The sequence below is a fragment of the Hemitrygon akajei genome, chromosome 29, assembly GCF_048418815.1.
Source record: "Hemitrygon akajei chromosome 29, sHemAka1.3, whole genome shotgun sequence".
Lineage (NCBI taxonomy): Eukaryota > Metazoa > Chordata > Chondrichthyes > Myliobatiformes > Dasyatidae > Hemitrygon > Hemitrygon akajei.
In genome coordinates this window covers 47,764,794-47,786,649 of record NC_133152.1, presented here as the reverse complement: position 1 = coordinate 47,786,649, position 21,856 = coordinate 47,764,794, and the positions used below count along the sequence as shown (strand labels likewise).

Genomic DNA, 21,856 nt, shown 5'->3' with positions numbered 1-21,856 from the left:
TTCTCTCGATTTAGATAATACTCCGCACTATTGTTCCTTTTACCAAAATGTATTATCATGGTATTCCATCTGCTATTTTTTGCCTATTCTTCCAATCTGTCTAAGTTCTGCTGCAAATGCATTGCTTCCTCAGCATTACCTATCCCTCCACCCATCTTCATATAATCCGGAATCTTTGTCACAAAGCCATCAATTCCATTATCCAAATCATTGAAAACAATGTGAAAAGTAGCAGCCCCTTGAGAAACCAACTACCTCAACCTCAGCACTACCACTCCAGTTCCCACCCCCCTGTCAGATTAATTCAAACCCTCCCAAACAACTCTAACCAACCTGCAAACAAGGATAATTGGGCCCCTGGTTTAGATGTAATAATTCCCTTTTGTACAGGTCATACCTTCTCCAGAAGAGATTCCAATGATACATAAATCTGTACAACATGCTGGAGGAACTCAGCAGGTCGGGCAGCATCCGTGGAAATGAGCAGTCAACATTTCGGGCCGAGAACCTTCGTCAGGACTAAGAGGGAGGGGGCAGGGGCCCTATAAAGAAGGTGAGGGGAGGGTGGAAAACCAATCAAAGCAAAGATCAAGGGGTGGGGGAGGGGAAGCAGGGAGGGGACAGGCAGGAGAGGTGAAGAAGGAATGTAAGGGGAAAGCACTACGGGTAGTAGAAGAAGGCAGAATCATGAGAGAGGTGATAGGCAGCTGGAAGAGGAGGCAGAGTGAACCGGGGAAGGGTGAGGAAGGGAATTACCGTAAGTTGGAGAATTTGATGTTCATACCAAGGGGCTGGAGACTACCCAGACAGTATATGAGGTGTTGCTTCTCCAGCCTGAGTTTGGCCTCATCGTGGCAGTAGAGGAGGCCATGTATGGACATATCCAAATGGGAATGTGAAACAGAGTTGAAGTGGGTGGCAACCAGGAGATCCTGTCTGTTGTGGCGGACGGAGCGGAGGTGCTCAAGGAAGCGATCCCCCAATCTGCGCCCCTACACCTCCTCACTTACCACCATTCAGGACCCCAAACAGTCCTTCCAGGTGAGGCAACACTTCACTTGTGAGTCTGTTGGGGTCATCTATTGCATCAGGTTCTCCCGGTGCGGCCTCCTCTACATCGGCGAGACCCGACGCAGATTGGGGGACCCATGAGGCGGCGTGGCACGGCAGCAGCGGCCTTTCAGACCTGGTGTTACTTTAATCTAATTTCCTATTTTAAGTTTGATACACAATTTTCAATTAGGGCACGTGGATAACAGAGCGGCTATCTACCATCTCCAGATACTACTACAATAGAGAGATCGCCCAAAAACATACCTCCACAAAGATCTGCTGGCTGAATTACGCGACGTCGGCTTGCTGAGGGGAACGGGCCTACATTCCTCAGACTTCCCTGATGCTGGTAGCCGGAGATGGAGACGTCGTAAGCGATGTGTGAGGAAGCAGAAGCGAGGCTAAAAGCAAACCCTAGCCGGCCGTTAGTGGAGTTTGTGGCAGTTCGATGCAGGCCATTTTATTTGCCGCGGGAATTCACCTCTGTCCTCATATTCGGTGTCTACATTCCCCCCAGCGCTAATGCTAAGGAGGCGCTCTGTGAACTGTGCGGGGCTATTAGCGAACGCACACCCTGATGGTCTGTTTATTGTCGCCGGTGATTTTAACCATGCGAACCTTATGTCAGTGCTCCCCAAATTCCATCAGTATGTGGACTTTGCAATGAGAGGGGAGAACGCGTTGGACCTGGTTTACACAAACATCCCCGACACGTACCGGGCAGAGCCCCGCCCCCACCTCGGACACTCAGACCACATCTCTGTTATGCTAATCCCAGCATACAGACCTCTCGTCAGGCGCTCCAGACCAGTTCAGAAGCAGGTGAAAACCTGGGCAGCAGGAGCCATCTGTGCTCTTCAAGTCTGCTTTGAGCACACTGACTGGCACATGTTCAGGGAGGCTGCAACCGATGGCGACTCTACCAACTTAGAGGAGTACACAGCATCAGTGACCAGCTACATCAGCAAGTGCATTGATGATGTTACTCTGTCCAAGACCATCACTATACGTGCCAACCAGAAGCCATGGATGACTGCAGAGGTGCGTGTGTTGCTGAGGTCCCGCGACTCCGCCTTCAGAGCAGGCGACAAGGCAGCTCTAACAACAGCAAGAGCCAAACTGTCCTGAGCCATCAGAGGGGCAAAGCATGCACATGCCCAGCTAATCCACAGTCACTTCCAGGACAGCGGCGACACGTGGCGCATGTGGAAGGGCATCCAGGACATCACCAATTACAAGACAATATCACCTGACTGTGCAGGTGATGCCTCCCTCCCAGATGCGCTGAATAACTTCTACACCCGGTCTGAGGCAGAAAATGATGTGGCAGCGAGGAAGTCCACCCCTTCTACGAATGCCCAGGTGCTGTGTCTCTCCGTGGCTGACGTGAGAAGAACCTTGTACAGGGTCAACCCACGGAAGGCTGCTGGACCAGACAACATCCCTGGTAGAGTGCTCAGAGGATGTGCAGACCAGCTAGCAGATGTTCTCACTGACATCTTCAACATCTCCCTGAGCAGCGCCACCATTCCAACGTGCTTCAAGGCCGCCACCATCGTCCCCGTGCCGAAGAAGTCTTCAGTGTCCTGCCTAAATGACTACCATCCCATTGCACTTACATCCATCATCATGAAGTGTTTCGAGAGGCTCATCATGAGGCATATCAAGACCCTGCTGCCCCCCCTCACTAGACCCCCTGCAGTTTGCGTACTGTCCCAACCGCTCAACAGATGACGCCATTGCCACCACCCTCCACCTGGCCCTAACCCACCTGGACAAAAAAGACACATACATTCGAATGCTGTTCATAGACTTCAGATCAGCATTCAACACAATCATCCCTCAGAAACTGATTGGAAAGCTGAGCCTACTGGGCCTGAACACCTCCCTCTGCAACTGGATCCTAGACTTCCTGGCTGGGAGACCTCAGTCAGTCCAAATTGGGAGCAGCATCTCCAACACCATCACACTGAGCACGGGGGCTCCCCAGGGTTGCGTGCTCAGTCCACTGCTGTTCACTCTGCTGACCCACGACTGTTCTGCAACACACAGCTTGAACCACGTCATCAAGTTCGCCTCTGACACGACCGTGATGGGTCTCATCAGCAAGAACGCCAATTCAGCTTACAAAGAGGAGTTGCAGCGGCTAACGGACTGGTGCAGAGCCAACAACCTGTCTCTTAATGTGAACAAAACAAAAGAGATGGTTGTTGACTTCAGGAGGGCATGGAGCAACCACTCCCCGCTGAACATCGACGGCTCCTCGGTAGAGATCGTAAAGAGCACCAAATTTCTTGGTGTTCACCTGATGGAGAATCTCACCTGGTCCCTCAACACCAGCTCCATAGCAAAGAAAGCCCAGCAGCGTCTCTACTTTTTGCGAAGGCTGAGGAAAGTCCATCTCCCACCCCCCATCCTCATCACATTCTACAGGGGTTGTATTGAGAGCATCCTGAGCAGCTGCATCACTGCCTGGTTCGGAAATTGCACCATCTCGGATCGCAAGACCCTGCAGCGGATAGTGAGGTCAGCTGAGAAGATCATCGGGGTCTCTCTTCCCACCATCACGGACATTTACACTACACGCTGCATCCGCAAAGGAAACAGCATTATGAAGGACCCCATGCACCCCTCATACAATCTCTTCTCCCTCCTGCTGTCTGGGAAAAGGCTCCGAAGCATTTGGGCTCTCACGACCAGACTATATAACAGTTTCTTCCCCCAAGCTATCAGACTCCTCAATACCCAAAGCCTGGACTGACACCTTGCCCTACTGTCCTGTTTATTATTTATTGTAATGCCTGCACTGTTTTTGTGCACTTTATACAGTCCAATGTAGGTCTGTAGTGTAGCTTTCTCTGTGTTGTTTTTTTTATTACGTAGTTCAGTCTAGTTTTTTGAACTGTGTCATGTAAACCATGGTCCTGAAAAACGTTATCTCATTTTTACTATGCACTGTACTAGTTATGGTCGTTATGGGCAGTTATGGTCGAAATGACAATAAAAGTTGATTTGACTTGATGACTTTTCACCCTTAACCCATGTCCTCTGGTTTTTTTCTTCCCTAGTCTCAGTGGAAAAAGATTTCATGTCTTTTTTTTTCAGCAGTGGCTTTTTCTTTGCAAATTTCCAATAAAGCTGCAACTGGTGAAGCACCCAGGCATCAGTTATGCGCAGTCTCTCCCGTCTCAGCCACTGAAGCTGGTAACTCCCCCAGAGTTGTCACAGGTCTCTTGGTGGCCTCCCTCACTAGTCCCCTTCTTGCATAGTCTCAGTTTTTGAGGATGGCCTGCCCTAGACAGATTTACAGCTGTGCCATATTTAACTGTACTGCAAGGGATAGTCAGTGACTTGGAAATTTTCTTGTACCTATCTCCTGATTGTGCTTTTCAATAATTTTTCACAGAGTTTTCTTGGAGTGTTCTTGTCTTCATGGTGTATCTTTTGCCAGGATATTGACTCACCAGCGGTTGGACCTTCCAGATACAGGTGTGTTTTTCCTACAATCAATTGAAACACCGTGAATGCACAGGTGATCTCCATTTAACTAATTATATGAGTTCTAAAACAAATAATGATTTGCTGTGTCATATTAAGGGGTGAATATTTATACATTCCGTTATTTAGTGTTTTATATTTGTAATTAATTTCAGTCACTTTATAGAGATCTGTTTTCACTTTGACAGGAAAGAGCCTTTTTCTGTTGATCATTGTCAAAAAAGTCAAATTAAATCCACTGTGATTCAATGTTGTAAAACAGTAAAACATGAAGACTTCCAAGGGAGTGAATACTTTTTATAGGCACTGTATATTTATTGTGTTCCTTATGCTTAATGTATTGAATCAGAGTAACCATCATATCCTCTCTCTCTACTGACCAAAGCTCAATAAATGTGGTTGTACTATTTTCAAACACACATCTCATTGCTCCTTGTCATGGAAGGAGTGTATCTTCTAATTCCATAAGAGAATTCTCAAGGGTTTGGAGCAAGTCTCCACATAAATGAATAATGATATCCAAAGGTTTCAGCAGGCAATGAGCTGAATGCATTTTCTAAATCCATTAGAGAAATCTCAGGGGTTTGGGAGCAAGCATCCATGTGATTGAATGTGACATCTAGCAATAAAACTATAACAGGTTTGACTTGCATCCAGTAATAATTACCCAGTTTGTCCACAGGTTCAGGCTGGTTGTAGGGAGGGGCTGGGTATTCATTTGATTCCGTTCCAACCCAGCCGACAAAGGATATGAAGGCAGACACTGTGGATGATGTCATGAAAGGACAAAGTTTACAAATAGTTTGAAGAAGGGGAGGCTGTTCTCTTTGGAAGAGAAGAGGCTGCAAATCTTCGTGAAGGGCACTCTGTCTTCCCTTCTTGCTGCCTCACTAACACCACAGTAGCGTAGTGGTTAGCACAATGTTAATACAGTTAAGAGTTCAATTCCGGCGCTATCTGTAAGGCATTTGTACATTTTCCCCGCAACTGCGTGGGTTTCCTCCGGGTGCTCTGGTTTCCTTCCACAGTCCAAAGGTGTACTGATTAGTGGATCAATTGGTCATTGTAAATTGTCCTTTGATTAGGCTCGTTAAATCGGTGGGTTGCTGGGAGGTGCAGCTCATTGGTTTGGAAGGGTCTGTTTCATACTGTACCCGAAATAAATAAATAAAAACAAATCAGCACCGTCAACATAATCAAAGCGACACACAACACGTGCCGGAAGAACTCAGTGGGTCAGGCAGCATCTATGGAAATTAATAAACAGTCGGTATGTTGGACCAAGACCTTTCTTCAGGGATATGACCAGGGAGGCGTTTGAAAATAGAAGAGAGGATTTTAACATCCTTTAAGCAGTGGGTTCAAGTTCAAGTTTATCATCATTCAACAAAATAGAGGACTACACAGTAGGGAAATTCTAGGCAGTTTCTAGAGTAGGTCACATACAGTGGTCAGCAGAACATTGTGGGCCGAAGGGCCTGTGACATACTGTAGATGCCTATGTTCTATGTAATACACATGTATGCCACCAAGCAAAACAACCTTCCTCTAGACCAAGTACATATAACACGGTACATATAACTCACTCACACAACACAGTAAATAATATTACCACAAATAAACTAACAAATGATAAGGTGCTTTTATGATTATTGTCAGAAACAGCTGAATAATATAGAAGGTTACGTTTGCAGGAAGGGACTTTCATTCAACAGGTGATTTGCAAGCCACTCAGAGGAAAAGAATGAGATCTGTAATGAGGACAGGAAATGCCGTCAAACACAGTGCAGATCACGAGGCAAAATAAATCCCAGAGCCAGAAGGAAAAGGTGTGTCTGACAAAGGAATTATAAACCGAATACTTTGGTTTACTCAAGGTGGAATGTAAGACAAAAGAAAGGGAAACAGGAACATCAACCTCGGCACCATTTTCCCGTTCCTTAATTCCCCGGAGAGCTGGTGATGAATCAGCTTCTCAAGCTGTGTTTGATCAGAACTTAAAGCATAGAACACTACAGCATGGTACAGGCCCTTCGGCCCACAATATTCTGCCAACCTTATAACCTACTCTAAAATTAATCTAACCCTTCCCTCCTACATAGCCCTCCATTTTTTAAAATCATCCATGTGCCTATCTAAAAGGTTTCTAAATGTCCCTAACGTATCTGCCTCTCTCACAGCCCCCGGCAGAACATTCCATGTACCCCCCACTCTCTGAGCAAAAACCTCTGATATCCCTCCTATTCTTTCTTCCAATCACCATAAAATAATTATGCTCCCTTGTATTAGCCATTTCCACCCTGGAAAAATGCAGTCTACTCGATCTCTATCTTGCTGAAGGAAGATCCATTTCTGCTTGAAAGCGTGACATTTAATATTATGTTTCTAACCATAGTTCAGGCTCTAATGGTTTTGTCTTGTGCACTTTGTTCAAGTCACTTCTCATCCTCCTTCACTCCAAACAGGAAACCCTCAGCTCGTTCAGCTTCTACCACCCCAGGCAGGGGGTTCAAGGCACCCACCACTCTCTGTGTAAAAAAACATGCCCTGCACATCTCCTTTGAACTTTCCTCTCTCACCTTAAACACATCCTTCAATGGTCGTGGACCTCCAGGCAGAAGAAAACCATCCCGTCTCCAGTGGCCAAGCTAATTTTGAATCTCATCTTCCAAGTCTCCCATGTACCTTAATGGCTTTAATTTGTCTCGACTTACTTTTTGAATTTTTGCAAAAAGTAGTGTGATCATTCGAGTCAAGTATGATGTTCTCCTAAGGGGTTGTTTAGGATGGATTCCCTTGATGGAAAATGTCCGTGTGTGACTTTGTTTAATGTGGGGGTGTGTGGGGGGGGGGGGGCTGATGCAGGGGCATCCACCACACAGTCCTTGACAGATCAGGGTCAGGGTCCAATAGCATTGAACGTAAGATGACTGAGGACCCTACACTGCTGTTGCCTTCCTCCACTTTCGCTGCCATTGTGATGTGCCATCATCTTCCTCCAACTCTACCACTGAGGTCTTGGTTGGATCGCTCTTTGTCTGGAACCTCTCCCTTGATCTTACCGCCATGGGTGACCGAATCAGGAGCTAAGCTCTGGACGACATTGCTCTTGGGATCTCCGGAACTCACAAGCCTCTCCACCATGACAAGGTGATAATCCTCGGAGAAACTATCTCAATAGAACCCTCTGATGAAAGATGATGACGTTTCACAATGGCCGTGAGGGCTGAGGAAAGCTGCAGCACAGGGCAGGCTCCATGTCCCATGAGTCCATCGCTAAACTTTTACATCAGTGGTTCCCAACCTGGTGTCCATGGACCCCTCGGGTAGGGGTCCATGGCATAAAAAAAAGTAGGTAATCCCTGTCTTACACTAATTGCAATTTATTCTCCCCCATGTTCTCATCAACTCCCTCATTCTATCCTCTCCTACCTATTGGCCAATCAATGCACCTACCAGCATGCCCTTGGGACATCAGGGGAAAACTGGGTAGCTGGGAGAAACCCACATGGTCACAGAGAGAACGTGCAAACTCCACACAGACAGTGACAGAGGTCGGGATTAAACATGAGTCACCGGGACTGAGAGTCTGTAACACTGTGCAGCAACTACATTCAAATATCAATGGAACAGATACAAACTTAAGTAGTTTGATTTCTGTGCAATGAAACGTTTAATTTTCTAACCAAACTTGCTGCTGCTAATCAACGTAATCTAAATTGGCATTGTGCTGTGGAATTGTACAATCAAAGCTTCTGAGTTCCCTGGGCCAATTGTTCTAGTTATTTATGCTTATGAAAGTCATTTTTGCTTCATCAGTATGAAAGAAAGCAGTGAATGGACCCGTATCATTCTGCAGAATGGGCAGATTGTGGTGAACTACATATACCTGTCTGGACACGCCCTCTGCTGACTGCTCCTGTGGCTCCTCCCACAGACCCCTGTATAAAGGCGATTGAGGTCTGAGCCCGGCCTCTCTGTCTCCAGGATGTAGTATGGTGGTCAACCACTGCTTGTTCCTTCTTCCAGTCAATAAAAGCCGATAACTCGCCTTTACGTCTCAGAGAGAGTTATTGATGGTGCATCAATGATAACATTAAAAAAAATCACTTTATGTTGTCAGAAATACTCAACTCCGACCAGGTCAATATCTAAAGCTTGATCAAGTCTGTATTTATAACAACCTGAAACTTTTACTCCCCTCATCACCCATGCACACTTGGAAATATATCCTAATGAAAGGTCTTAGCCCAAGATGTCGGCTTTTTAATCCCCTCCGTAAATGCTGCCTGCTTTGCTTAGTTCCTCCTGCATTTAATCCATATTACTCTGGATTTCCACCATCTGCAAAATCTCTTGTCTTGGACCTACACTCAGTAGGTACTTTATTAAGTACAGGAATGGAACCCAGTGTGGTTTTCTGTCGCTGTAGTCCATCCACTTCGAGGTTCGACATGTTGTGCATTCAGAGATGCTCTTCTGCACACCACTGTTGTAACATGCAGTTATTTGAGTTATTGTCACCTTCCTGTCAGCTTGAACCAGTCTGGCCATACCCCTCTGACCTCTATCATTAACCAGGTGTTCTTGTCCACAGAACTGCTGCTCACTGGATGTTTTTTGTTTTTCATACCACTCTCTATAATCTCAAAGACACTTGTGCATGAAAATCCCAGGAGATGAACAGTTTCTGAGATATTCAAACCACCCTGTCTGGCACCAATAATCATTCCACAGTCAAAGTCACTTAGGTCACATTTCTTCCCCATTCTGATGTTCAGTCTGAACAACAACTGAACCTCTTGACCATGTCTGCATGTTTTCATTCACTGATTTGCTGCCACATGATTCATGATTAGATATTTGCATTAACGACAGATGTACAGGTGTACCTAATAAAATAGCCACTGAGTAGATTTCACCACATTATTCTTATATTCTTAAAGTTTTGTGAGCTGGCTGCAAAACATCATCGTATATTGCCAGTACCATCTTGGCTGGATGGATTCCACAACCCATCGATTTTTAAGGACTTTCAGGAACAATTATTACCCCTCAACCATCAGGCTCTTGAACCTAAGGGAATAACTTCACTCAACTTCACTTGTTCCATCATTAAATTGTTCTCACAAGCAATGGACTCACTTTCAAGGACTCTTCATCTCATGTTCTTGATATTTATTGCTTATATAGTTAGTATTATTTTCTTTTTGTATTTAAACAGATTGTTGTTTTTTTACACATTGGTTGAATGCCCAGTTGGTGTGGTCTTACTTTGATTCTATCATGGTTATTAATCTATTATTGAATTATTGGGCATGTCAGAATCAGGTTTATTATCACCAGCATATCTTATGAAATTCGTCCACAAGAAAATGAATGTCAGGGTTGTATATGGTGATGTATATGTACTTCAATAATAAATTTACTTTGAACTCGGAACTTTGAACACATGTCGGTACTATGTGTTTAGTTACTTTGTATTTGCACCGTTTGTCTTCTTTTGCACATTGCTTGTATGTCAGTCTTTATTTATGCATACTTTTTCGTAAATCTGATTGTATTTCTTTATTTTCCTGTGAATGCCCGTAAGACAATGAATTTGGGGGTAGTATATGGTGACATATATAAACTTTGATGATAAATTTACTCTGAACTTTGAACATTCTAGTGATATATTTCAATGGATATATTTTTGATCTAAATACAGAAACTTCCTCCCCAACATCATCGTGAGAGTTTGGTAGCTTCAGATTAAAATAAATTTGTATTTCTTTGAATGAAGGAAGAAACTACATTTTTGTAGTGTCTTTCATGATTACTGAAACATCCTAAGGGCCCATTGTAGAGAACATTCAATGTAACGTAGGGAATGGAGTACCAGAAGCTTCCACGGGTAACAATGGGATGCTGATAGATGACCTCTCGGAGAGACATTGGTTTAGGGATAAATATTGTTCCTGGGATACTGGGAAGAACCCTGTTCTTTAAATCAATGGCATGAGATGGCAGATGGAGCTCAACCTGGAGAAGAGTGAAGAGATTCACTTTGGGAGGTTTAATTTGAAGGCAGAATACAGGGTTAATAGCATAGTTCTTGGCAGTGTGGTGGAACAGAGAGATTTTGGGGTCCACGCCTATAGATCCTTCAAAGTTGCTGCGCAAGTTGATAGGGTGGTTATAAGGTGTATGGTGTGTTGGCCTTCATTAGTCGGGGGCAGAGTTCAAGAGCTGCAAGGTAATGTTACAGCTCTATAAAACCCTGGTTAGACCACACTTCAAATATTGTGTTCCATTCTGGTTGCCTCATTATAGAAAGGATGTGGAAGCTTTAGAGAGGGTGCAGAGGAGATTTAGCACGATTTTCTCCAGAAATAGAGAATTTTTCTTATCAGGATAGGGTTAGTAATCTACTGTTTTTCTCTTTGGAGCGAAGGAGGATGAGAGGTGACTTGATGGAGATGTACAAGGTGATAAGAGGCAGAGATCGAGTGGACAGCCAGAGACTTCTCCCGGGTGGAAAAGGTAATAACACAGACAGCCTTTTACGATGATTGGAACAAAGTTTAGCGGGGGATGTCAGAGGTAGTATTTTTATACAGAGTGAGGTGGGTGTGTGGAACTTACCACCATGGATGATGGTAGAGGTAGATACATTTAAGATAGTTACAGATGATAGAAAAATGGAGGGCTGTGTAGGAGGGAAGGTTGGATTGATCTCAGAGCAGGTTAAAGGGTCTGCACAACATTGTGAACCAAAGGGCTTGCCCTGTGCTGTATGTTCTATGTTCCATGTCATTAAAGTAGGAAACATGGGACTTATAATCTTGTAGATTCAGCTAGAAGAGAGTGGAAGGGAGAGAGAGAGAGAGAGAGAGTCCTTGGGTCAATGCCACTGTGTTCCACTGGTGAGACAGCCTCAAGACCCTGGAGCGACTCTCAACATTCCATTGAGGTTAGGGCTCCTTGTTAATGTTCACTGCACTGACAGAGAGAGTCAGGAACATCACACAGGCATTAGTGAGCTGGGCTAACTTTGAATTCAGCATTAACAGAGAGTGACATACAACACTCAGTCTATCCATAGAAGGCATACATGCTTGAGATCAGAGTGCTGACAGATGCTTAAAACAACAACTCATTAACTACTCCACAATGTACTTAAGCTAAGACTATAGACAGCGCTGTTTTTAGCTGTGATAAGGTCTATGATTAATTTAGGCATTTTCATGTTTAGATAAGGGTTTTTAGAAAATTCTTTTGAACTGATGGCTGATAGCCAACACTTTAATCTTCCACTGTCTGCCCTTGTGATTTCATTACTACTGACGGTTGCCTTTGTGTGAAGGGATTTCATATTTTGCATCAGGTAGCTCTTTTCTATCCCCTCACCACCCCCAGCCCCACAGCTCATGTGCTTTACTGCTCTTAAAGGTCCAGAGCCAAGTAGTAATGCTGCAGGGAGCCCAGTTACGTTCCTTCTCTGAGGTCATCACCGGGAATGTAGAGAGTCCCTGTGGAAATTCCTGCTGATAGTTCACTGAGCTTGAACTCAGTTGGAGCCAACGCATAGTTACACCAATGGCCTCTTGTGATCTGGATCACATGTAGCCTTGGACCTTTTCCAATGCAACTTGGTCATTTGCCCAGAATGTCTGGCGCTCTCTGCGTGCAACATGATGCTCTCCTCAAATTACCTAGTGATACCCTCATGTGATTGGGCACTGTACCCAACCCCATCCTCTCCCACTGTGTCACATTATCATTTTTACTCCACGTAATGTGACATCAGTCCGCCAAGCCTGATCTGACCCAAAGATAGTTTGTTGTCATTCCTCAGTACATGGGTGTGGAGGGGCCACCGCACAGGATCGGAAAAAGCTGCAGAAAGTTGTAAACTCAGCCAGGTCCACCATGGGCACTGGCCTCCCCACCATTGAGGACATCTTCAATATGCAATGCCTCAAAAAGGTAGTATCTACCTTTAAAAACTTTCACCCTTTAGGACATGTCCTCTTCTCATTGCTACCATCAAGGAGGAGGTACAGGAGCCTGAAGACACACACACACACTTCAGAAACAGCTTCTTCCTGCCTGCCATCTGATTTCTGAGTGGACAATGAACACATGAACCTATATCACTATTTTCTTTTTGCAATACTTATTTAATTTTATATATTTCTTTCTTATTGTAATTTAAATTTTTATGATTATGTATTGCATTGTACTGCTGCCACAAAGCAACACATTTGATGGCATTTACCAGTGATGTTAAACCAGATTCTGATTCTGATTCCGAGTGAAAAGGAGAACAAGATGATTGTAAGTCAGGATGAAATCTAGCATTCAAAAACACAATATAAATGTAAATGGGATCCTATAAAACACAATGTACAAGTACTGAGTGTGACCGTGAGATTAGCTTCCATATGTAGATAAAGTGTTAGTATTGTTTTTACATTCCATAGCCAAGCTGTCCCCTTGTTGTGTGTAGGTAGTGTTACATCAATCAGCTGGTGTGATGGAGCACACAGCCGAACACTGATCTGTTCCTATATATATATGGAAACAAGTGCCTGTGAAATGTGAAATGTCAGCTAGATCTGGCAAACTTGTGTAATTTGATTGGTGTGAGTATTAAAGACTGAGGATGGTGCTGTCCCGAGACACAAGAGATTCGAGAGATGCTGGAGATCTGACGAAACACACAGAAAATGGTGGAGGAATTCAGCAAGTCAGGCAGCATCTCTGGAGAGGAATAAATAGCCAACATTTCAGACACACACACACACAAATGGTGGAAGGTTAGGCAGCCTATATGGAGAGTAATAAAAAGACCCTTTTGAACTGAGACCCTTCATCAGGACTGTGCTGTCACCTGGTCCCACATTTCTAACCTGTTGCTGCTTTGGGCCTGAACATTAATCAGGTCTCAGATGTATCTAGTTTGTTGAGAGATGATTATGTTAGTCTATTTCCCAGGAGACTTGTTTAACAGTAAGTTGTTTCAGAGTTTCCTTCTGCCTACAGATTCAGAGATGAGGCATAGAAAGAGAATGATAATCAAAAATAACCATGGCTTTTTCTGCATATTTGTTTCAAACACAGGCATCTGTTAACTATTTATGTTCTACTTGGCTGGACTTGATCGGAGAGCTCTTCTGTGCCCTCTACGTTAGGATACAGTGACCTGCCAAAGTGCTGTATAGACTTAGCAGAACGATAATTTTGTATCGTATAAATAGAATCATAAAGTCATAGAGCATTTCAGCAGAGAAACAGGCCGTTTGCTCATCTAGTCTGTGTTGAACTACTAATCTGCCTAGTCCCTTTGACCTGCACCCAGACCACAGTCCTCCATACCTCTCCCATCCATGCATATTTCTCCTAAATGTTGAAATCAAACCCGAATCCATCACTTCTGCCTGCAGCGCGTTCCACACTCTCTGAGTCCAGAAGCTCCCCCTTAAATATTTCACCACACACCCTAACCTGTGACATGCAGTTCTAGTCTCACCCAACCTCAATGGAAAAAAACACTTGCATTTACCCTATCAAATTGGAAAGGTCGGGTACAGACCGAATCGAAGTGGTGGGGTCCAGGCTCCAGGGCTTATCATGGTGACTGAACCTGATGTGTGGATGTTGATTTAGGTGCCAAGCCGGATTGATAAGGTCAGTGTGTCGGGGCTTATGATTTGGATGATGGAATTGATAACTTAGTTACAAAGTTTGCAGACGATATGAAGATAGATGGAGAGTAGGTAGTTTTGAGGAAGTAGAGAAACCACAGAAAGACTTAGACAGTTTTGGAGATTGGGCAAAGAAATGGCAGGTGGAATACAGTGTCAGGAAGTGTATGGCCATGCACTTTGGTAGAAGAAATGAAAGGAGAGAAAATACGAAAAAACTTAGGTGCAGGGGCCTTGGGAGTCCTTGTGCAGGATTCCCCAAAGGTTAATTTGCAGGTTGAGTCTGTGGTGAGGAAGGCAAATGTAATGTTTGCATTTATGTCAAGAGGACTAAAATATAAAAGCAAGGATGTAATGTTGAGACTTTATAAAGCACTGATGAGGCCTCACTTGGAGTATTGTGAGCAGTTTTGGGCCCATTATCTTAGAAAAGATATGCTACAACTGGAGAGTGTTCAAAGGAGGTTCATGAAAATGATTCCAGGATTGAATTGCTTGTCGTATCAAGTGCATTTGATGGCACCAGGCCTGTATTCACTGGAATTCAAAAGAATGAGGGGCGACCTAGTTGAAACCTGTTGAATGATGAAAGGCCTTGATAGAGTGGAAGTGGGGAAGATTGTTCCAATGGTGGGAGAGCCAAGGGGCAGAGGACACAGCTTCAGAACAGAGGGGCATCCTTTTAGATTGGAGATGAGGAGGAACTTCTTCAGCCAGAGATTGGTGAATCTGTGGAATTCTTTGCCTCAGGCAGCTGTGGAGGCTGAGTCTTTATTATTCAATGCCTATAAAAAGTAGACACCCCCCACCCTTAGGAAGTTTCCATGTTTTATTGTTTTACAACATTGAATCACTGGATTTAATTTGGCTTTTTTGACAATGATCAATAGAAAAAGGCTTTCACGTCGAAGTGAAAACAAATCTCTACAACTTGGTCTAAATTTATTACAATTATTAAACACAAAATAATTGATTGTATGACTTCTCACCATCTTCAAGACAGTTATTAGTAGATGTACCTTTGGCAGTGATTACAGACTTGTTCTGCAGGATAGGTCTCTATCATGTCTGGACACTGCAATTTTTCCCCATTCTTCTTTGCATAACTGCGGAAGCCCTGTCAGATTGCATGGGGATCATGAGCGAACAGCCCTTTTCAAGTTCAGCCACAAATTCTCAATTGGATTGAGACTGGACTCTGACATGGTCCCTCTAGGACATTAACAGTATTGTTTTTAAGCCATTCCTGTGTAGCTTTGGCTTATGTTTGGGGTTATTACCTTGCTAGAAAACAAATCTCTTCCCAACTCACAGTTCTCTTGCAGACTGCATCAGGTTTTCCTCAGGATTTCCCTGTATTTTGATGCATTCTTTTTACCCTCTACCTTCAGAAGCCTTCTAGGGCCTGCTACAGTGAAGCATCTCCACAGCATGATGCAGCCACCACCATGCTTCACAGTTGGAATGGTGTGTTTTTGATGATGTGAGGTGTTTGGCTTATGCCAAACATAATGTTTGGTCTCATGGCCAAAAAGCTCAATTTTGGTTTCATCAGACCATAGAACCTTTTTAAAGCTGACTTCAGAGTCTCCCACATGCCTTCTGGCAACCTTTAGCCGAGATTTAACGTGAGCTTTTTTTCAACAGTGACTGACTCTTTGCCACTCTCCCATAAAGCTGCGACTGGTGAAGCACCCAGACAATAGTTGTTTTATGTGCAGTCTCTCCCATCTAAACCATTGAAGCTTGTAACACCTCCAGAGTTGTCGTAGTTCTCTTGGTGGCCTCCCTAACTGGTCCCCTTCTTGCACGGTCACTCAGTTTTTCAGGAGGGCTTGCTCTAGACAGATTTACAGCTGTACCATATTCTTTCCATTGCTTGATGATTGACTTAACTGTACTCCGAGGGATATTCAGTGACTTGGAAATTTTCTTCTTTCCATCTCCTGACGTGCTTTTCAATAACCTTTTTGCAGAGTTGCTTGGAGTGTTCTTTTGTCTTCATGGTGTAGTTTTTGCCAGGATACTGACTCACCAGCAGTAGGACCTTCCAGATACAGGTGTATTTTTACTACAATCGATTGAAACACCTCGACTGTACACAGGTTGATCTCAATTTAACTAAATATGTGTCTTCTAAAACCAATTGGCTGCACCAGTGATAATTTGGTGTGTCATATTGAAGTGGGGTGAATAATTATGCAAACAATTATTAAGCATTTTATATTTGTAATTAATTTAGATCACTCTGTAGAGATCGGTTTTCACTTTGACACGAAAGATTCTTTTTCTGTTGATAGTGTCAAAAAAAGTAAATCCACTGTGATTCAATGTTGTAAAACAATAAAACACAAAAACCTCCTGGGGTGGGGGTGAATACCTTATATTAACAATGTATATTTAAAGCATAAGTTGTAGATTTTCGATTTGTCAGGGCATGAAGGGATATGGGTAGAAGCCAGGAGATTGGGGCTGAGAGGGAAATTGCCATGATGAAGTGGCAGTGCAGGCTCGATGGACCGAATGCCCTAATTCTGCTCTTGTATCTTTTGAGCTTATGGTCTTATGTTTAAATAATGTATACTTTGATAATAAATGTATTTTGAACTTTGAATGGGTTATGTCTGCTGTTATTTAAGACATTATTTTCCCAAGTGTGTTCTGTGAAATGACCTTGGATAAACTGCACTGCCCTTTTTGAGTGTCTCATGTGTAGCTGTGAGTGGATTTTGTAATGGAATTTGTTGTAAGATATGAACTCATGAAAAACATATGGTTTATACTGGCAATGAGACTGGGATAGTGTTAGAGTTGAAAAGATCAGTGGAGATGCTGAGTGTGTACGTGACAAGTCGGGTGAATCTTTGAGGCACCAAATATTCATAGAAAGTCCGAGGGAGCTGGAATTGGAACTGGTTTATTATTGTTGCATGTACTGAGATACAGTGAAAAGCTTGTCTTGCATACTGTCCATACAGATCAGATCTTTGCACAGTGCATTGATGTAGAACAATAACAATGCAGAATAAAGTCTAGCAGTTGCAGAGAACGTAGAACATTTGGGTATAATGACAGCATTTTTAGAGACTCTTAGAAACTTTTAGATAGGTGCATGGTTGATAGAAAAATGGAGGCTATGTGTGAGGGAGTGTTAGATTGATTTTGGAGGAGGTTAAAGAGTCCGTACAACTATGTACTTTGATGTAGTGTGCTATGTTCTATGTTGTGTAAAATGGCAGCTTGGACCAGAATGGTTACTGAAGAAGCACGATTAATGGCTCTCGGCCTGCACTCACCGGAATTTAGGAGGATGATGGGGGGCTCATTAAAACCTATCAAATATTGAAAGGCCTAGAAAGAGCGGACATGGAGAGGACATTACATATATTGGGGAAACTAGGACCAGAGGGCACAGCCTCAGAATAGAGAGACATCCCTTTAGAGCAGAGATGAGGAGGAATTTCTTTTGTCAGAGGGTGGTGAATCTGTAGAATTCAGTGCCACACACGGCTGTGGAGCCCAAGTCCTTTGGTATATTTAAAGCTGAAGTTGAGAGGTTCTTGATCAGTCAGGGTGTCAAAGGTTACAGGGAGAAATCAGGAGAATGGAATCAATGTTCATACCATCAGGTTGGAGGCTACCCAGATGGAATATAAGGTGTTGTTCCTCCAACCTGGTTGGAACATTAATTTCTCTAACTTCCGTTAATGCCCCTCCTCCCCTTCTTACCCCATCCCTTATTTATTTATCTATTTCCCCCTTTTTTTCTCTCTCTGTCCCTCTCACAATCACTCCTTGCCTGCTCTCCATCTCCCTCTGGTGCTCCCCTCCCCTTTTCTTTCTCCCTAGGCCTCCCATCCTATGATCTTCTCCCTTCTCCAGCTCAGTGTCCCTTTTGTCAATCAACTTCCCAGTTCTTAACTTCATCCCTATCCTTCCTGTCTTCTATCATTTTGGATTTCCCCCTCCCCCTCCCACTTTCAAACCTCACTATCTCTTCTTTCAGTTAGTCCTGACGAAGGGTCTCAGCCCGAAACATCGACAGCGCTTCTCCCTATAGATGCTGCCTGGCCTGCTGCATTCCACCAGCATTTTGTGTGTGTTGCTTGAATTTCCAGCATCTGCAGATTTTCCTGTGTTTATGATTTAATTCAGGTTTGATTGCAACATTTAAGAGAAGTTTGGATGAAAAGTATTGACAGGAGTATACAAAATTAGGAGGGGCATGGACAGGGAAAACACAAGCGGGCTGTTCCACTGGGCTTGGGTGAGACAGGAACCAGAGATCATAGGTTAAGTGTAAAAGGCAAAATGCTTAAGTGGAACCTGAGGAGATCGTCTTCATTCAGGAGGATGGTGTGAGTGAGGAACGAGCTGTCAGCAGAAGTGGGGTGTATGGGTTCAGATGTTTGGATAAGATGGAGGTATACAAAATCGTGGGGGGTATAGAAAGAAGTAATGCAAGACCAGTGGTAGAGGGTAAATGTTTAAAGGGAACGTGAGGGGGAACTCTGATGTGGTAAAACCAGGGTGACCATGAAGATCAGCTGGAATCAAAGTGATCTGGTCAGGAAGGGAATGGGAACAGTGGGAAAGTGAGAATGGAGACAAAAAGAATGTAAACAAAAGAATGTGGGAGTTGTGAAATGCAGAGTGGGAGGGCATACCCGGCAGGGTAGGAGGGGTCTGCGCTTTGTTCCAGGACAGAGAAAGAGGAAGGAGTAAAAGAAAAACCAGGATTACAGATGAAGTAGAGGAAAGATCTGACTCAACCTGTTGGACAGGTCCTCCTGCTCTGCATTTCACACATTCCTCCATTCTTTTGTCCACACCCATGTGATGCTGGGGCTTTAGAAGGCATTGGTCTGACTGCCCTTGGAGTATTGTGAGTAGTTTTGGGACCCTTATCTATGAAAAGTTGTGCTGGCATTGGAGAGGGTCCAGAGGGAGTTCACAAGAGTGATCCTGGAAATGAAAGGGTTAACATATGAGGAGTGTTTGATGGTTCTGGGCCTGTGCTTGCTGGAGTTTAGAACAATAAGGGGAGATCTCATTGAAACCTATCAAATACTGAAAGGCCTAGATAGCGCGGACATGGAGAGGGTGTTTCCTATAGTGGGGGAATCTAAGGGCAGAGGGCATAGCCTCAGAATACAACGACAGAAATGAGAAGGAATTCCTTTAGCAAGAGGGTAGTGAATCTGTGGAATTCATTGCCAAAGGTGGCTGTAGAGGGTCTATTTAAAGATGAGGTTGATAGGTTCTTCATTAATAATGGTATCAATGGTTTTGGGGAGAAGGCAGAAGAACGGGGTTGAGAGGGAAAATAAATCAGTCATGATGGAATGGCGTAACAGTCTTGATGGCCAAATGGCTGACCTCTGCTCCTATCTCTTACAATCTTACATTCCTATCCTCCAGCTCCTCGAACTTGCTTCCTGACCGGATCAGCTTGCATACAATTAATCCCCTTGGTCATCCTTTCTGAGAGACCCTCACTTCCGCACCCTTCCTCCACCTTCTCCTGTCTCCTTCCCGTCCTGACAAAGGGCCTTTGGCCTGAAATGTTAACTCTGTTTCTACGTCCTTCTGGAAACCATGTGGGTTTCCTCCTACGCTGCAATGACGTACCAGTTAGTAGGTTTATCCGTCATTGTAAGTAGTCCTATGAGCAGGCTAGAGTTAAGTCAGTGGGTAGCTGGGCAGTGCAGCTCCCTGGGCCAGACAGGCCAGTTCTGCACAGTGTCTCCTAATAAATAAACAGAAATGCTTGTGGAAGCTGCAAATGCGTGAGTCCTGATGAAGGGTCTTGGCCCAGAATATCGACCCTCTATTCCTCTCCATAGATGCTCTCTGAACCATTGAGTTCCTCCAGTATTTAGTGTGAGATTCCACCATGTTGTACTGGTGACGGGATGCATTTCACAATAAACCAGCCTTGAGTGAAGATTTAAAGTTCCAGAATAGGAGCCTTGTTTTATTACTTCTCAGAACATAACCCACTCCCAATATTTACAACAAAACAGACTTTGGAAGTCTTATGTTTCTTCAACAAAAACAGATGACTAATCTAAAATAAACAGCTCAAAATCAGATTAACAGAAAATCCGATAAAATGAATTTCCACAACATATGGAGGGGGACAGATAGGGTATTGACCCCTCTGTGTGTGGAGCTTCATAGGATTTAGATAAGTCTCTTCTCTGCCCATGAGAGATTAGAAAGATGGACATGTGATTGAGTTGTGAGGGGTATCTGGGGTTAATTTCTGTCTGAGCTCTGTACTGTGCTCATTAACCCCTTGGCAGCAAGCTTCAAATATAGATTCAGGTTATTTATTTATCACGTGTAATCAAAGCATAACCCGAAATGTGTCATTTTCGTTAACAACCAACACAACCTATGGCTGTGCTGGGGGCAGCCTGCAAGTATCACCACACATTCCAGCGCCAACAGAGCAAGCCCACAAGGCTCAGCCGAGCAACACAGAACACAACAAGCAACAAAACATCAAAAGCAAAACAAGCCCCGTTCCTCTCTACGCAGACAGTCCTCCAACCCCAGGCATTCGGACCTCCAGTCTCCATAGTAAAACACAAGATAAATGCTGGAGCAACTCAGCGGGTCAAGCAGCATCAATAGAGTGGAATAAACAATTTGGGCCGAGACCCTTCATCAGGTCTGGAAAGGAAGAGGGAAAAAGGTGGGGGAGGGGAAGGAGAACAAGCTGACAGGTGATAGGTAAAGACAGGTGGGATGCAGTAAGAAGTTTGCCTATAGATATTCTTGATGGTGGGAGGGATGTACTGGGCAGAAGTGCATTCGAATTTCCATATCACACTATAGAGTCATCGAGTACACAGTACAGAATTAGATATTTCCAACCTCGGGATCACCTCTGTGATCCAGGTTGCCCATAGTGCAACTAGTCAAACATTTGTACAAGTTTGTTAGCCAGCATGTCCGGTGATATGGTGCTAGTGCACGTTTTGTGTGCTAGCTGCTGGCAACAATATTCCACTGTGTATAAGGCACAAAGAACCGTCATGGTGGGGAGGGTCCTGGGTACGAGTGGTGTCAGGTGCACAACTCAGGTAGGGAGAGACGAGATAGATAGAATTGTGATATTAAGAATGCTTAGACAAACCCTTGGTCAAAGCAGAACCTTGTTAAATAGAAAGGCAGGTTTAGTACCCGAGGCAGCTGAAGACATCACCACCTGTGGTGGATGGATTTATGTTGTGGGTCAGTGAGTGGCCTCTATCACATCAGCTCAGAGATCACAAAAGAGTTTTGTTGTTGGGTTAGAAATGTGTCATAAAGCTAGAAAAACTGGAAAGACAATTTGGAGGATGAAAGATAATCAAAATCTGGAGTCCTGATTAAAGGTCTCAGCCTAAAATACAAGTCCTGATGAAATCTCAACCTGAAATACTGGAGCCCTGATGAAATGTCTCAATCTGATCTAGAATCCTGATGAAATGTCTCAACCTGAAATACTAGAGTCTTGATGAAATGTCTCAATCTGAACTAGAATCCTGATGAAATGTCTCAATCTGAACTAGAATCCTGATGAAATGTCTCAATCTGAAATACTGGAGTCCTGATGAAAG

At 44.0% G+C, this 21,856-nt stretch overlaps 1 long non-coding RNA gene across 1 annotated transcript in view; it reads left to right on the top strand.

The window, feature by feature from the left end:
• LOC140718498 (uncharacterized) overlaps window positions 1-21,856 on the top strand; it is a 44,987-nt gene that overhangs the window by 11,315 nt on the left and 11,816 nt on the right. The window contains exon 2 of the long non-coding RNA XR_012096708.1: window positions 4,460-4,542. This is a non-coding gene — a long non-coding RNA (uncharacterized lncRNA). The remainder of the gene's footprint in view (window positions 1-4,459; window positions 4,543-21,856) is intronic.